Genomic DNA, 13,212 nt, shown 5'->3' with positions numbered 1-13,212 from the left:
TTTATATTACTTTCTCAGCTCTATAGAAAATTGAAGTTATTTAAAATTCTAATGTATATGCAATTTCTTTCCAATAGTTTTATTGATTTATTTCAATTTTTAAGATGTGAAAATTACGTTTTTCACAATATTATACATTTCAGAAATATTTTTCAATGATCATAATATTGGGGTGTATAGTTACTATCCATTTTCTTACGTTGTACAATAGTTTGGCATTTATTATTTTTTAATTTTTTATTGAAGTCTACTATTTGAATGTATAGGTTTAAGTGTAGTTTAAGAAAATATGTATTTTTTAACACATATGTTTGTTGGCCTTTAGATAATTTAACTTTAAAATCAAATGTGTGCACTTTCCCCAATTTTTGTCAGACTATAGTTGCAATAATAAATTAGACCCTTTCAACCTCATCCGATATATGCACTTTTCTCAGTATAGAAAATCTGAACTTCCCACCCCACCATGTATACTCATTTACCACTGTTAGACTGGATTTAATATAGTAAATCAGCCCTGCCATGTATGCACCTACCCCAATGTTTATTAGACTGGCGTTAGGACAGAACATTTTCCCCAGTTGCCCTAATGTATGCCCAGTGTTTGTTGGACTGGAGTTAGAATAGCTACAGTAGTAGATTTACACCCCATCCATATATCCACTTATCCTAATGCTTGTTGTACTAGAATTAGAAGGCTTATTCGGACCCTTCCACTAAATGCATCGTCCCTGTTGTTCGTTAGACTGAAGTTAGATTAGAACATCTGACCATCCTCTATGTTTGCACTCTCCCCAATATTTGTAAAATTGTAATTACAATAGTGTATTCAAATTGTTTTTATTTGTTTATTTTATAATGATTTGGGACTGGAGGTAAATTAGTAGATGTTACGTAATCGTAGATTTGTAAAATATTTTGAGCATGTTTGGTTTAAAAAGTGTATTTTATAAATAATTTATATTTTCATTATTTTTTGTTTTTAAAATATTTTCTATTTTTGTCATTTCTTCTTAGTTTAAACATGATCTGAATTATATATTCAAAAAAATCATAACGGTTTTATAAATGTAAAACACTATGCAGTTTATTTAACATTTGTAAATACACATGTTTATAATTTTTTTTTTACAGAGTTTTATATAGCGCAAACTTAACCCGAAGGTATTGGGTATCAGAGTGCTTTACTTAGCACCAGTTGTGTTACATGAGGACACATTCATTTTTGTTAGGCATAGGGAGATTAAGTGATTTGCCCAGAATCACAAGATGTTCAATGTCATTGCCGAGACTCGAACCAGGGTCCGCAGGTTCAAGGTCGACCATCCTAGCCGTTAGACTAACTCCTCGTATATACATTAAACATTTTTTATTAAAAAATAATGTTCTTTGTATAATGTATTGTAATTTATAAATGAATAGTAATTACTTGTCATTTATATAATTATTACAATGCTATATGTATTTTGAAACTAAAACTTTTTTAAATTAATGTATGTTATTGATTTATGTTATATATTTATATTTGTTTTTTAAATGTACTTTATTTTAAATGTAAATCATTTTAATTGTAATTAAATGCATATGCTTACCAATTAAAAAAAATCGATATTCTGAACCATGACATGTACATTATATATATATATATATATATATATATATATATATATATATATATATATATATATATATATATATATATATATATATATATATATATATATATATGTGTGTATATGTACTTTCGATATTTTTGTTGTCTATCCATTGGCAATAACATTTTGGTCCTACAATATTTTTATGGTTGATAGTTTGACATATGATCCGTACTGGGCCAGATGAGTATGCGACGAGCAGCCCGTTGCGGCTCATTAAGTACTCACTGGGCCGGCATGCATCGCTGTGATCCTGCCATGTCCTGGGACTGGGACCATAACACGCCGAAGAGTAGGAGATGGTTTTAGAAGCTTAGACGGGTCTTCATTATTAGAATATGCTTCTTAAGTAAAATACATTTACAAATGGTCGATCATTTCCAGTTCCCAGAATGGATGCAGAATCTGCTTCCTCACTGGAATGGAATAGTTATAGTAGGTATCTAGGATGTTGCAAATAACTCCAGAGCTCCAGTTGTGTTCCTGCTGAGATGCTGTACTTTGTAGAAATGTATTTATTGAGGTTTTCTGTGATCACTCATGCTGCTTCAGAGCGCCAAACAGCAGTGGGCAATTGTCAAGGCTATGGTCTAGGCAGTAGGAGGAAAGGCTAGTAAAGGGGCAGTAATGAGACACACTTGGCCATACATCACAATACTCCGACCTACCTGGCACAGAGATTGGTACTTTCGTGTGGCGACAGATCCTCCAGAAGCGCCTGTAACATTTTACTGAAACCACAACGTTTCTCCAAGAAGAAAACCTACAACCGAGCCTGCTCTGGGATTGCTCCCAGGATCTGGAACTCTCTACCTCCTGAAACTAGATTGAATCCCTCTATTATATTGTTCAAAAAAGAAGTGAAATCTATTCTGTTATCCAAATTCACCTGCACCATAGGTACGAATTGTAATAATTGTATGATATGCTCTGAACATCACTATTTCTTGTAATTCTAGTATTGTTTATTATATCTGCTTGTAAAGCACTTTCATACCCGCAAGGGTCTTGTCAGTGCTATATAAAACCTTCAAAATAAATAAATAAATAAATAAATAAAGGCCCCAAGAACAAGTTGCAAGTCCTTAGGCCTGGGTAAATATTTACACATAGAGTAGGCAAGCTTTAAGCTGTTTCCAGATTTGACGTAAATGTGGCTGTACTCTTAGTATGGTCAAAAAAGAAATCCAGAATGTTATTTTAATAGTAATATATAGTATGCACAGTATTCCTCCTTAGAGTAGCTTCAAGACACGGGCTGGTCTATTTATTTATTTAATTTATTTATTTAAGCAATTTGTAAAGCGCGCAAATACCCTTAGGGGTCTCGGCGCTGAGGACTAGGCAAGGAAGACGTTGCGTGGAAGGGTTATTGGCTGAAAAGCCAGGTCTTTAATTGTTTCCGGAATGTAAGCAGGGTGGGACTGGCCTTGATGTAGAGGAGGAGCGTGTTCCATAATTTTTTTGCGGTGGCGACCGTGAATCTTCTGTCGCCCCAAGATGCTTTCTTGGTTCGGGGAACAGTCAACAGGTTCGCTGCTGATGAGCGCAAGGATCTGCTGGGCTTGTAGAGGAAGAACATTTCCCTGAGAAACTGAGGTCCAGTGTCGTGGATTGCCCTGTATGCAATGCATAGGGCCTTGAACTTGGTTCTGCTCCTGATGGGTAGCCAGTGGAGCTGCCGCACCACGTTTGATATCGGTTTGAATTTAGGAGTGGCTGTCAGAATACTAGCGGCTGCATTCTGCACCAGTTGTAATTTGTTTATTACTCTTTCTTGAGCATTGAGGAGTAGACCTACACAAGAGTATGTTTGATACAGCCTCACAGACCAGCTTCTGTCATTCGTTCCTCTCCTGCCCCACTTCTATAGATCCGATGATCACAAAATGGGAAATTATAGGTCGTTCATTTTTTTTTTTTACTGCAGCTGAAGTTTTGAATTCCCTGCCTGAGTCTCTTAGATCTGCTCCTACATATTTTTCTCCTAAGAAAACTCTGAAAAGTTGGCTGCTCAAATTATAATCAGCCCGTGCTGTTCTGTATTTCCAGCGCAAGGAAGCACCGTCTTGGGGTAGCAATAGCGCTTTAGACGTGCCGTTCATTCACAAACCACAACAAATCGCTGGTGTCTGTCATATTCTGTCAACTACTTCTATTTTTAACATCCTTCAAAGTCCTTAATGCTCATATAGTTATTAGATTTGTGAATGTTAGTCTGGCCTTCACCGAAAGATGAGAGAAGGTTGAGCCGGTTGGGTGAATGCCTCGCTCACTTTATTCAGGTCTGGGAAGGATTGGATGCAGTGGTGCAGCAAATCGTCAGACACTGGCGGGCAATCGAATTGTCAGAGCTACTGGTCCATTTGGATCTTGTGGCTACCCAATGGGTTCTGAGACCTACTAAGAGAGCTCTAGAAGAAGGTTTGTGAGAATTGATGGAGAAGAGAGAGCAGGTCCCGCGTCCCGGTACAGATGGAGGTCAATGGATGTTCACTCTGGTGCTTCTTGTAATTCAATCAGCTGGTGAGTCACCTGGTTCACGTGAACAGCGCTTTGCAAAATAAAAGCACCACAAAAATAGCGCCTTGACCCGAGTTCCATGAGCTGTACTGATCTCCAGAATGTCTGTCTGCATGTTCCTGTAAGGTTGAAAAGCAGCAGTATCTGACATTCTGTGGGCATGGAAAACACAGACTGGGCGAACATGGTCAGTTCTTGGTCCTGAATTGTGGCTTCTGATTTCCTTGGTAATTTGTTTAGCGGTAACAGAGTTAGCAGCAGGGTATCTGACTTTAAAGGTGGTCACGAGACTCTGAGCATGACTAGATCTTGGACTGGTTTAGTATGTGTTAAAGAAGCCTGCATTTGATAAAAACAGAAATGGGCAGCAGTTTTCATCAAACTTTACTTTCATTTACTGCTTCTGTAGTTTTTAGCTGCTTTCAACTTTTATGCAAAAAAACATAGCCCATTGTTTGTGTTTTAGGCAGTGGCGGCTGGTGACATTTGCTAGTGGAGCGGTGTAAAATTATTCTCATACTGCACTGCAGCGAGCGTAGCGAGCGAGCCGTAACAACCTACCCTGGTTCGGTGGGGTTCTCCCCGTAAGAAAATGTTGAAAAAAGAGTGGACAAATGATGCATTTTCAAGCAAATTTTAGAAAGCAGGAAGGTTAATAAAGCAATTGTGAAAGTGCAGTTATTACATTAATAAAGAGATGTCATATAACATAGATAGCTGCTTATTCAGTATAGCTACATTCAGAATATAAGCAAAGTTCATTCGCAAAACTGTGATGTGAACAACCTGTTTTAATATCAACTGCTGTGTTCCTGGCATCACAATATGGATTTTATTTTAAATAAAGTATTGCTTCTATGTTTATGCAATTGAAATACGTTTAAGCTGTCATCAACATTTACAAAACATGGAAGACCGTCATAAAGTAGAATAGACATTAAAAGGGCAAGCAATCAATTAGGTGATGTGAGTGATGCACAAGGCCATCTAATACGTTCATGGTCAAGTTGGGTTTAACAGTATGCTTTTAAACAACTAGCTACTGGTCTTGGGAGAGAAAAAAAATATGCGCAATTATAACAGGCAAAATAATAGCTAGATATTAACATTGGCTAGACTTACACATTTTAAAAAATCGTCAATGTTAGGAATAGCATAGGACGCTTGTGTTATTCTGAAAACACCACACGCAGACCAGAATAAGCAACCTCAGTCACATTAAATCAAAACCCACCAGCTAGAAAGATAAGCCACCACTATACATCACTATACACCTGCCGGTACTTCTACACTCTGGAACTCCTATGAATGAACCATGCGCAGGGGGAAGATCTAGAAAGACTCGGACTAGAAAAAAGCATGCGGACCATGAAACACCAAGCTGTATTTCCCTCGCTAAGACATGCAGGAGAATGCACTTCAGCTGCTTCTTGCAATGAAAACAAAACAGAAATACACATTGCACCAGCTTGCCAAGGTTAAACGTGCTGGCTTTGCCATTGTTTGTTCTATTTGTGAAGACTGGAATGATAGAAAAATCAGCACGTTAATTACCTCCAGTCTTCTCCCAGTCAACAAACAGTTTTTATTATTATCATATGCATGATAGAGAAATGATCATGTTAATTGGCCACAGGCATATGACCTTCAACAAACAGCTTTTATTATCATGTACAATTGTATTCATTCTGCTCTTAGAACCTGCCTCATCTGACCAAAAATCATGCTATTGTGGGTAAATTACTTCATCTGTCTACTTCAGATTGGGAGTTTGTTGTGTAGTTAAGTTCTACGTGTAATGGTGCGGCTAGCGGTACACTGTGTTGTCCAGTAATGTCTGTGTCTTGATGCCGTCCATCTCGGCTTCATCGCATTCTGATTTGTTTTGTAAGATGATTTCATCTGAACCTTGTGTACACTTTACTATTCAGTGGGAAGAAAATTAGGTTTCAGATGCTTCTGTTGAAATAAAAATGTTCTCTATAAAGCATCCTAATAAGCCGTAGAGTTAGGTTCATGCTATCACAAATGGGTGTAAAAAAATTCAAATAACATACACACACATATTTTGAAGCAAGTGCATTAACCCACCTAGTAATAACACTTTTATTGGAGCCTGTAACTTAAATATTATTCACAGATGACTAAAGCAAACATTGAACCCTCAGCGCGATTTCTTTACTGTAACCTGTAAATGTTATTTTCTATGTTGTCAGCTCGTCTCCCAGAGCTATTTATTAAAAGCTTTTTCCAAGCTCTTTTTTCTACACACACTCGCCACAGACCTAGTCCTCAAACCTAGGGTAACTTTCAAGGCCATCAATTGGGTTATTTCCTTTTCAGCATCTATTCTACCCTCCCACTTCACCCTTCAAACCTCCCCAATCCTGTCCCCTTCTGAAACTCCTTATGTCGCCAAAGCCCCCACCCCTCGCGTGGGAGGAGGGAGGGTCCTGCGCCGGGGTGGGGGGCCGCGGGTGGTTTGAAAATAAAGTAGAAGCTTAAACTTACCTGACCGGATCCGCCGCCTCTGCTGTCTGCTTCTGGGCTGGGGTCCGTGTTTGCCGCCTTTACAGTCTTCTTCTTGTGCGTGAGTGGCTACTGGTTGGCAAGTCCTATCAGCCAGTCCAGCAGCACCAGGATTGGCCTGGAGCAGGGTCACTCCCTGCCCATTAGGAGACCGGGGGCTGCGAATGAAGCAACCCTCGCTCTCCTAAGGGGAAGGCTTAGTGCGCATGTTCGGGCTGGTCTTAAAACATGACCAGCCCAAAAACGAACATGAGCAGTATTGCGCTGTCACTCACCCTGAGTGCTGCCACAGCCCCACCCCCTTCAGCATCCCTCATCCTACTTCTGACGCTAATTTCATTCCAATCAGGAGTCCTGATTGCTGGAATTAGCATCAGAAGTAGAACGATTTTTAAATGGGGCCGTGGGCCCGTGGCATTGGTGGGGCAACGCCCAAACGCCCCCAATGGACGTACCGCCACTGGTTTTAGGTCCCACAGTTTGGTGTGACAATTTTAAGTTCCAGTGTATTAAAAATGGAATAAACATCAGGTAATCTAATTGCATGACCTTTATCTCATGTGGCTGATTTAGGCGAAAGCGGTATTGCTGCATTATAAATATGGGAACATTTCATCACAGCATGGGATGTGTCTGTTCAGCCTTCACTTATGAAAATAGGATTTATAGAAAATATTTTGCATTTATGTTATGTTATGCTGTGCAGATTTGTAGCGCGCACTATCACCCGGGAGGGTACGCTGGCTCTCAGCAGGTGTGAGTCTAGGCATACCGAGGGCCTAGTGGAACTACTCAAAGGCATGTCTTCAGCTTCTTACAGGATTCAGGAAGTGAGGCGGATGCTGTCGCGTGTAGCGGCATGTCGCCCATGCTTTAGGAGCGATGGTGAAGGTTTGACCGCCAGATCTGGTTTCCGTATGCCTGGGATTTGTGCAAGTAGGTGTCTGGACGAGCTGAGGAGTTTGGAAGATTTTTGGAAGAAGATGTGATTGTTGAGTTATTATTAGGGCTCCTGGTTTTATGGTATTAATTATTTTCACATTTCCGGCAGTATTTATCCATATTTTTGTTGTTGTCAACTTTATCTGTATTTATCCATATTTATTATGGGTTTTGTGAGAAAAATAAAGCTGAAACTGGTATGTTTCTACATTTATATAAGCAATAAATATGCAGTCATTCTTCAATGCCTGCCAGGTTTCAGTGATCTGAACACCCGTAGAAGATAAATCAATGTACTTATATGAAAATATGCACATCAGTCAGTATCATCCTTATGCCTTTCTACTGCTGTTTAAGCCTCTTTACTAAAATGTCTTTCTTTTTTACCCCCCTTACCCATCAATCCACACAGTTATTGGCCTGGCAGTCATGGAAAAGTGTATTTAGAATCACTCAAAAAACACCTAATTTCCGTTTTTATCCACATTTAAAAATAAATACAGACAAGAAAATAAATATTTTTCTGTATGTATTTATCTGTAAAAATCAGTGAAACGGAAAACAGGGAACTTTAGTTATTATGTAGTGTCTTGAAAGTGTGGGTGAGGAATTTGAATTGACTGCGTAAAGTGCTCATTCTGCAGTAGTGCCACACCTTTCAGATGCAGTAATGTAATTACCGTCTCACCTGCAGTGCTACCAGCTGTTCACTTTGCAGGGTGTTTGGGCTTTGTTTAGATTCTGGCGTTTCCGGGGTATCCAGTGAAAATTGGGGGATGTCATGTCTGCCCTATTAAGAGTGGATTGAGGTCAGCTGTACTATATATACACATCAACAGAGACAATGGTCCCTAGACAAGAAACAATGAATCCAAATAAATATAGACTAAATAGTTCTATATCTTATGTCCAGCCGGACAGTTTAATTTCCAATGAATAGAGTACATGTGAGGATCAGTGTGATACAAGTGGGACACCAGCCGGTGCCCGACTAACACACTCAAGGGAAAACGAACAGGGGGATTTATAGGCAAATTGTGGCGGTCTGGATATCATTAATCATACACAGACAGTACATATTATACACATATGCATACAGTAAATCACAAAATAGTTATGCTTTTAGTGTATTCAAGTCGACGATGTTTCAAACCCAATTAAAATGCAAGGTTCATCCTCAGGACAACAATAGATTGCCTAATGATCACATATATAACTAGTGCCCACACTGTGGGATTATTTTGCCAATATAAACAATTAAGGGAAAAATTGGAAAAAAGGGAGGGGGAAACAAAGAACGAATTAAGAACATGTATAGGCATGTCAAACATTCAATGCATATAAACAGGTAAAACCATGTTAGACTACAGTCCTGTGAGTCCTAAAAAAGGTGTGCACGTGACATCAAAGTGCTGGCAGCATACGCGGCCTGTTAGAAGAGTAGTTATAACCCTATAGTGACTGTTCATGCATGAATTAGAAAGTGAATGGGAGGGCGAAGGGAGATTGAAAGTGAATGTTCAAGTGAAGATAACGGAGCAATTACCAGCAACCCGTGCGGGCGCGCAACCGTCATGCTGCATCAGGTGGTGAAGGAATATCTAGGCAAGGATACCAATGACACGGAAAGATTAACTTATTAAAACCGCAATGACTCTAAATTAAGACCGGGGCGGCCGGCGGTCAGGGAAGTGCTTAAGTGAAGCGCCTAATGGGATATAAGGCAGGGTAAAGTGAAACTCAAACATGCAAATGCTCTCTGTGAGCAAAGCTTACCCAGGGCAGCCAAACATGGCTCAGTAGTTACAATAGTGCACTGCGGCGATACAAAATTCCTGTGGGGAAATGGGAGAGAGGAATTAGGGGTGAAGGAAGGGGTGTAATGGTAATATCAAGCGTGCTGCAGGTGAGCGTTTGCTTACCCGGGAACCGCTGTTCCGGTATCATGATGTCGGGCATTTCTACGAAAGAAATAAACCAATAATGATAAACCTGCTGGGAACGGGAGGTAGTCTAACGGTGCAAGTGCGAATCACGGGCGAAGTCCGCTTACCGTATCTTGTAAGAGCACAGGTCCTCAATGGGGGTCCTTGTGAGCCGTGGGAAAACCTCACGATCAAGGGAGAGCCGTGGTGATGCCAGATATGAGGCCATTCCGAGTCACATGATGTCGAATAGCCAATGGAGTTGCGATGTAAAGGTAGTGACCATATTAGCACGGTTGGTGAAGTGAAAAGATCGGCCATAACTAAGTGGTGCAAGTAGTGAGTGGGGAAGGTGAAATAGGATATGAAAGTGACATGTAGCAAATAGCAGTGTGACTTATGGCCATTATTGCAAAGCTAGCCCTAGAACAAGAGGACAAACCATTATTATAGTACAGAATAGAAACGCATATATAGTCCAAGGACATGTTCTGACATTCAGATCAATGAAGTCCAGTCCTCCATCCTGTTGAGGCCACTGTGGAGGCTTTTAGTCTTTAAAATCCAATGAAGTTCTTCCTTGTTTAGGAGACGTTGTAAGTCCGCCCGCTAGGCGGCAGCCTGATCAAAGAGATGATTGTCTATTTGAAGTCCAACTCAGTATGCGAAAATTCAGTGAAATGGTCCACCAATGGAGCATTTAGAGTCTTGCAGCGTATTCTGCTCCTATGTTGACACATTCTCAATCTCACTTTCTGGGTTGTCTGCCCTATATAGATCTTTGAACAAGGACAAATTATAGCATATATGGCATTTACGCTGTTACAATTGGAAAATTGCTTCCGTACAAGCTTAACATCATTGAAAACAAAATCTTTACCCTCAATAGTAGTGTCACACATTGACCAATTACCGCACTTCACATGCCCAGTCAAGCGGGGGAGTCCCCATAAGTTGTCCAATGTACCATTTTGGTCTGGGATAGGCAGTGCTGCACGTACAAGATGGTCTTTTATATTTTTGGACTTCCTAAAGGCAAAGAGGGTTTTTCAAGTTGGAGGCGCCCTGCGTTAACTACAGGCCAATGTTTCCTGATACTTTTGGTGATAGAGTTGGATGCTGGTGAAAAGGTGGTGACACATACCAGACGGTTCTGTGTCCTCTTGGTTTTTGGTTCCAGTAACACATCCCTGGGACAGTACTAAGCACGCTTAAGAGAGGTACGGATTAGTTTCTGTGGGTAACCTCTTGCCCTAAGCTTGGCGCTCAGTGTTTCTGCCTCAAAGTAATTCTACTTCAGGTAACAATTTCTGCGTAGTCTGAGAAATTGGGAGAATGGTAATGAGTCTCGAAGAGCACGTGGGTGGTGACTATGGTAACTTAAAAGAGTGTTCCGTTCTGTAGGCTTCCTATATAGACTCGTGATAAGAAATACGTTTTTTTCCTGTATATTGAGGTCTAAAAAGGGAATAGTTGAGTGACTGGTGGATAGCGTATAAGTTAAACCACTGCAATTACTTTTGAGCCAATGTAGGAATGAAGGGAGTAACTCTTCCGAGTTGGTCCAAATCATAAAGATGTTGTCGATGTATCGCTTCCATAGTGTGATGCCACTATGGAAGGGGTTGGTAGACGCCAGAATGCGACCGCATTCCAGACTGTCCATGTACAGAATGGCCAGGTTGGGGGCAAAAATTGCCCCCATGGAAGTACCTTTGATCTGGCTAAAATATTGGCCATCGAACAGGAAGTAGTTTTTGGTCAGGCATATCTCAAGTAATTGTAAAATAAACACAGTTGGCATTCGGTGGGGCCTAGGGCGTTTGTTGAGAACGTCCTGAATGACAAGGATGGAGTCATTTTGAGGGATATTAGTATACAATGACTCCACATCCAGAGTACAGAGTTCTTTGTACTCTGGATGTGGAGCTCTTACAAGAAACGGTAAGCGGACTCTGCCCGTGATTCGCACTTACACAGTTAGACTACCTCCCGTTCCCAGTGGGTTTATCATTTTTGGTTTATTTCTTTCGTAGAACTGCCCGACATCGTGATACCGGAACAGCGGTTCCCGGGTAAGCAAACGCTCACCTGCAGCACGCTTGATATTACCATTACACCCCTTCCTTCACCCCTAATTCCTCTCTCCCATTTCCCCACAGGAATTTTGTATCGCCGCAGTGCACTATTGTAACTACTGAGCCATGTTTGGCTGCCCTGGGTAAGCTTTGCTCACAGAGAGCATTTGCATGTTTGAGTTTCACTTTACCCTGCCTTATATCCCATTAGGCGCTTCACTTAAGCACTTCCCTGACCGCCGGCCGCCCCGGTCTTAATTTAGAGTCATTGCGGTTTTAATAAGTTAATCTTTCCGTGTCATTGGTATCCTTGCCTAGATATTCCTTCACCACCTGATGCAGCATGACGGTTGCGCGCCCGCACGGGTTGCTGGTAATTGCTCCGTTATCTTCACTTGAACATTCACTTTCAATCTCCCTTCGCCCTCCCATTCACTTTCTAATTCATGCATGAACAGTCACTATAGGGTTATAACTACTCTTCTAACAGGCCGCGTATGCTGCCAGCACTTTGATGTCACGTGCACACCTTTTTTAGGACTCACAGGACTGTAGTCTAACATGGTTTTACCTGTTTATATGCATTGAATGTTTGACATGCCTGTACATGTTCTTAATTCGTTCTTTGTTTCCCCCTCCCTTTTTTCCAATTTTTCCCTTAATTGTTTATATTGGCAAAATAATCCCACAGTGTGGGCACTAGTTATATATGTGATCATTAGGCAATCTATTGTTGTCCTGAGGATGAACCTTGTATTTTAATTGGGTTCGAAACGTCGTTGACTTGAATACACTAAAAGCATAACTATTTTTTGATTTACTGTATGCATATGTGTATAATATGTACTGTCTGTGTATGATTAATGATATCCAGACCACCACAATTTGCCTATAAATTCCCCTGTTCGTTTTCCCTTGAGTGTGTTAGTCGGCACCGGCTGGTGTCCCACTTGTATCACACTGATCCTCACATGTACTCTATTCATTGGAAATTAAACTGTCCGGCTGGACATAAGATATAGAACTATTTAGTCTATATTTATTTGGATTCATTGTTTCTTGTCTAGGGGCCATTGTCTCTGTTGAAACGTAACTACCCAAGGCACCTAGCTCATCGCACCTTTGGGTTCCCTTGTGTTATATATATATATATATATATATATATATATATATATATATATATATATAGTACTATTTATACACGTCATACTGGACTCCCGCCACAGTCCAGTTCCTGCTCCTGCCAAAGCTACAAATAAGGCCTTGGGTATCTTATTTGTTTAGTTTATAGGAAACTAAATAACATACCATTTGTGGCGCAAACTCCAAAGACAGACAGGCACATACATCAATGTTGGCTTTTGCGATGTCTTAATTGCGATTTTTAAGGAATCGCAAACGCCTATGCATGTAGAAATCGCCTTAAAAATAGCAATTTCTAAACATTCCTTAATTGCGACTCGCAAATTGCGAGTCGCAATTAAGGAATACCTCCCCATTCATTCCTATGGGCCTAAAGGCCCATAGGAATGAATGGGAAGACATTCTCACTTTGCGATT

General features: G+C 40.4%; 1 protein-coding gene across 4 annotated transcripts in view; it reads left to right on the top strand.

Moving 5' to 3' along the window:
* Window positions 1-13,212, top strand: part of GNB1L (G protein subunit beta 1 like) — a 425,377-nt gene that overhangs the window by 93,027 nt on the left and 319,138 nt on the right. Inside the window, exon 1 of one of the 4 annotated variants that reach the window (XM_086942636.1) lies at window positions 11,757-11,795. The exons of the other annotated variants lie outside the window; for them this stretch is intronic. The gene's annotated coding sequence lies outside the window, so the exon portion shown is untranslated. Of the gene's footprint in view, window positions 1-11,756; window positions 11,796-13,212 lie in introns of those variants that run through there. 4 annotated transcript variants of the gene reach the window in all.

Source organism: Lissotriton vulgaris, chromosome 11, assembly GCF_964263255.1.
Source record: "Lissotriton vulgaris chromosome 11, aLisVul1.2, whole genome shotgun sequence".
In the NCBI taxonomy this organism is placed as follows: Eukaryota; Metazoa; Chordata; class Amphibia; order Caudata; family Salamandridae; genus Lissotriton; species Lissotriton vulgaris.
This window is presented reverse-complemented; position numbering and strand designations above follow the sequence as displayed.